Below are 5,236 nucleotides of genomic sequence, written 5' to 3'. Positions count from 1 at the left end.
TCAACATGATAACTGACAATGGATTGCATCCAGAATATATAATCAATCAGAAAAAGTCAAATCCAATAGAGAAGAGGGTAAAGAATATGAAAAGGCAAGTCACAAAAGAAAAATCATGCAAGGCTGGGTGCAGTGGCTCACTCCTGTAATCCTAGTAGCGTGGGAGGCCAAGGCGGGTGGATTGCCTGAGCTCACAGGTCTGAGATCAGCCTGAGCAAGAGAAAGACCCCGTCTCTAAAAATATCTGGGCATTGTGGCAGGCACCTGAAGTCCCAGCTACTTGGGAGACTCTGTCTCAATACAAAAAGGTGGGGGGGGGAGTCTCACTGAACCCTGTGGCAGCTCCTGGGTCTTCTGTGTGTCCTACGTAATCCGTGTCAGCTCTACGAGTAAGCAATCATGTCTAAGGGACCTGTGGTTGGTATTGATCTTGGCACCACCTACTCTTGTGTGGGTGTCTTCCAGCATGGAAAAGTAGAGATAATTGCTAATGATCAGGGAAACTGAACCACTCTAAGTTATGTTGCCTTTACTGACACCACACGATTGATTGGTGATGCTGCGAAAAATCAGCTTGCAATGAACCCCACAAACACAGTTTTTGATGCCAAGTGTCTGATTGGGCGCAGGTTTGATGATGCTGTTGTCCAGTCTGATATGAAGCATTGGCCTTTCGTGGTGGTGGATGATGCAGGCAGGCCCAAGGTCCAAGTAGAATACAAAAGAGAGACAAAAATTTTCTACCCAGAAGAGGTGTCATCCATGGTTCTGACAAAGATGAAGGAAATTGCAGAAGCCTATCTTGGAAAGACTGTTACCAATGCTGTGGTCACAGTACCAGCTTACTTCAGTGATTCTCAGCGTCAGGCTACCAAAGATGCTGGAACTATTGCTGGTCTCAATGTTCTTAGGATTATAAATGAGCTAACTGCTGCTGCTATTGCTTATGGCTTAGACAAAAAGGTTGGAGCTGAAAAAAATGTGCTGATCTTTGACCTTGGAGGTGGCACTTTTGATGTGTCAGTCCTCACTATTGAGGATGGAATCTTTGAGGTCAAATCTACAGCTGGAGATACTCACTTGGGTGGGGAAGACTTTGACAACTGAATAGTCAACCATTTTATTGTTGAGTTTAAGCGCAAACATAAGAAGGACATCAGTGAGAATAAAAGAGCTGTCTGTCCTCCGTACTGCTTGCGAACATGCTACGTGTACTCTATCTTCCAGTACCCAGGCCAGTATTGAGGTTGATTCCCTTTATGAAGGAATAGACTTCTATACCTCCATTACCTGTGCCTGATTTGAAGAATTGAATGCTGATATGTTCGGTGGCACCCTGGACCCTGTAGAAAAAGCCCTTCAAGATACCAAACTAGACAAGTCACAGATTCATGACATTGTCCTGGTTGGTGGTTCTACCCGTATCCCCAAGATTCAAAAGCTTCTCCAAGACTTCTTCAGTGGAAAAGAACTGAATAAAAGCATTGACCCTGATGAGGCTATTGCTTATGGTGCAGCTGTCCAGGTGGCCATCTTATCTGGTGACAAATCCGAGAATGTTTAAGATTTGCTGCTACTGGATGTCACTCCTCTTTCTCTAGGTATTGAGACTGCTGGTGGAGTTATGACTGTGCTCATTAAGCGCAATACTACTATTCCAACCAAGCAGACACAGACCTTCACTACCTACTCTGACAACCAGCCGGCTGTGCTCATCCAGGTTTATGAAGGTGAGCGTGCCATGACCAAGGATAACAACTTGCTTGGCAAGTTGAACTCACAGGCGTACCTCCTGCTCCCCGTGGTGCTCCTCAGATTGAAGTCATTTTTGATATTGATGCCAGTGGCATTCTCAATGTCTCTGCTGTGGATAAGAATACAGGAAAAGAAAATAAGATTACCATCACTAACGACAAGGGACGTTTGAGCAAGGAAGACATTGAACATATGGTCCAGGAAGCTGAGAAGTACAAGGCTGAAGATGAGAAGCAGAGGGACAAGGTTTCATCAAACAACTCACTTGAGTCCTATGCATTCAACATGAAAGCAACTGTTGAAGATGAGAAACTTCAAGGCAAGATCAATGATGAGGACAAACAGAAGATTCTTGACAAGTGTAATGAAATTATCAACTGGCTTGATAAGAACCAGACTGCAGAGAAGGAAGAATTTGAACATCAGCAGAAGGAGCTAGAGAAAGTCTGCAACCCCATCATTACCAAGTTGTGCCAGAGTGCAGGCGGAATGCCAGGGGGCATGCCAGGAGGAATGCCTGGGGGCTTCCCGGGTGGTGGTGCTCCTCCTTCTGGTGGTGCTTCCTCTGGCCCCACCATTGAAGAGGTTGATTAAGCCAACCCAAGTGTAGATGTAGCATTGTTCCACACAGTAAAACATTGAAGGATCCAAATTTGTAGCAAATTATGTGGCAGACTTAAAGTTGGGCTGCTATAGTGAATTACTGGGCATTCTCAATATTTGAATATGGAACATGTGCACAGGGGAAGGAAGTAACATTGCCCTTTAAAAGCACTGTATTGTAAGTGGAAAATGCAATGTCTTAAATAAAGCTGTATTTAAAATTGAAAAAAAATTGTATATTTCAACATACACATATATGAAAATTCAAAGAAAAGGACTTGGAACAATATCTGCCAGACTGTTAATAGCGATTTCTTCTAGAAAGGGGAAAGGTTGGAGTGGGTGAAAAAGAGGGGAGCTTTACTTTTTACTACATATTTTTCTGTGTTATTTTATTTTTTTCTCAACCTTCTATTATGCTGAATTTTCAACATACAGAAAAGTTGAATTTTATAATGAACATTCGTAAAATTATTATTATTAGTAGCAGTAGTATTTTAAGACAGAGTCTTACTCTGCCACCCCAGCTAGAGTGTAGTGGCATCATCATACCTCACAGCAACCTCCTCCAACTTCTGGGCTCAAGCATCCTCCTGTCTCAGCCCCCTACATAGCTGGGACTATAGGCACAGCCATCACATCTGGCCACTTTTTTCTATTTTTTAGTTGATATGGAGTCTTACTTTTGCTCAGGCTGCCTCTGCCTCCTAAACTGCTAGGATTAATTATAGGCATGAGCCACCTTACTCAGCCTATAAAATTACATTTTACTATTTACATTTTACTACATTTGTTTTTATTACAAGTCTATTTATTTATCCATTAATCTTATTTTAATGCATTTTTAAGTAGATGAGAGACATAAGTACTCATCTCCCTAAACACTCCAGCAGGCAAATAGTTAATAAGAGTTATGTATTTTTATAGGTTTTCTTTGATATAAAATTTATTTATAATGAAAGACACAAATATTTTTCCTTATTATTATTTTTTTTTGAGACAGAGTCTCACTCTGTTGTCCTGGGTGGAGTGCCATGGGATCATAGCTCACAACAACCTCAAACTCCTGGGCTTGAGCAATCCTCTTGCTTTAGCCTCCCCAGTAGATGAGACTACAGGTATGCACCACAATGGCTGGCTAGTTTTTCTGGTTTGGTTTTTTTTTTTAGTGAAGACGAGGTCTCGCTCTTGCTCAGGCTGTTCTTGAACTCCTGAGCTCAAGCAATTCACCCACCTCAGCCTCCCAGAGTGCGGAGATTACATCATGAGCCACCCCACTCACCAGCTGAGAGACACAAATTTTAAGAGTACATTCACTGAGTCTTGACAAGTACTGTGTGATCTAAACCTCTATGAAGATATAGAATACTTTATCATTCATGAAAGTTTCCTCATTTTCTTTCCCAGGCATTACCCAATCCCGTCTACCAGAGGCAACCACTGTTCTGATGTTTTCTTTTATAGATTAGTTTTGTTCATTGTGTAATTTTGTATAAATGCAACCATACAGTCCATACACTCTTCCACTCAGAATTACGGTTTAGATTCTTCGCATTGTTGCATATATTAGTAGTTTACTCTGAGTAGTATTCTATTGTATTGAAGTAGTTAAGAACACATCACCCCAAACATACCACTACAGCCTATTGACTATTTTGAGTTAAAGGCACATGAAAAACAGCAGACACAAGAAGGACACTCTGATCCCCCTTCTTTTTCTTAAAAGTAGATGACATTCTCATGGGAATTTCTCCCTCTACCAGGAGAAAAGAAACATTCATCCATTGAGAAGTTGAGACTGAGAGAATTCTGCACAAACAGACCTTGTTAAAATAACTTTTATCTTGGGTAGGCGCCTGTAGCTTAGTGGTTAGGGTGCTGGCCGCACATACCAAGGCAGGTGGGTTCGAACCCGCCTAGGGCCTGCTAAGCACCAATGACAACAACAAAAAAATAGCTGGGTGCCATGGCAGGTGCCAGTAGTCCCAGCTACTTGGGAGGCTTAGGCAAAAGAATCACTTGAGCCCAAGAGTTTGAGGTTGCTGTGAGCTGTGATGCCATAGCACTCTACCAAGGGCAACATAGTGAGACTCTGTCTTAAAAAAAATAGAGAGACAGGGTCGCACTCTTTCGCCTGGGCTCAAGTGATCCTCCAGCATTGGCCTCTAAAAATGTTGAGATTACAGGCATGACTCGTTTTGCACTGCCTTCTAGTTATCTATCTTACAGAGGGTGCCAAAATATGTGCACACATTATTAAAAAGGAAAAAATTCTACTAAACTGGAAATACTCAAGTCACATTTGACTTCTGCAATTATAAGACATACGAGATACAGTATACAAGACAACAAATGTTATCAGTATATATTGAGTATTACCATTTTAATACACTTTTTTCCTTTCTTAAAATGTGTATACATTTTCTTGGCACCCTCTGTGTTTGTGACAATTTTTATGTCAGACTCTCTCGATTTTTATAGTCTCACAGTAATCCTTGAAGTTAGGTTAGTATAAATTCTCAAATTGTGTTCTTCTTTTACAATTTTTTGGATATTGTAGGTGATATACATTCCCCTATAAAGTCTCAAACTAGATTTTTTAATATCTGTAAAAATAATTGCTGACATTTAGGTATGGATTGCATTGAATCTAGAGATCATTTTAGGGAGAATTGATATGTTAATATTATCCAGTCTTCCAATTCATGGACATGGTCTTTTTTTTTTTCTAAGTTCTTCTTTAATTTCCCTCAAAAATGTTTTCTAGGGGCTTGGTGCCTGTAGCTCAGTGGCTAGGGTGCCAGCCACGTACACTGGAACTGGTGGGTTCGAATCCAGCCCAGGCCTGCCAGACAACAATGATAACTACAACTAAAAA

General features: G+C 41.1%; 1 pseudogene across 1 annotated transcript; it reads left to right on the top strand.

Annotated features, from left to right (window-relative positions):
• Nucleotides 1-399: 399 nt before the first annotated feature.
• On the top strand, nt 400-2,582 carry LOC100959810 (annotated as a pseudogene). Its single transcript, XR_154598.2, has one exon. The product of XR_154598.2 is annotated as a heat shock cognate 71 kDa protein pseudogene (transcript).
• Nucleotides 2,583-5,236: the final 2,654 nt, after the last annotated feature.

The sequence above is a fragment of the Otolemur garnettii genome, unplaced genomic scaffold, assembly GCF_000181295.1.
Source record: "Otolemur garnettii isolate 467f Iridium unplaced genomic scaffold, OtoGar3 scaffold00158, whole genome shotgun sequence".
NCBI lineage: Eukaryota > Metazoa > Chordata > Mammalia > Primates > Galagidae > Otolemur > Otolemur garnettii.
This window is presented reverse-complemented; position numbering and strand designations above follow the sequence as displayed.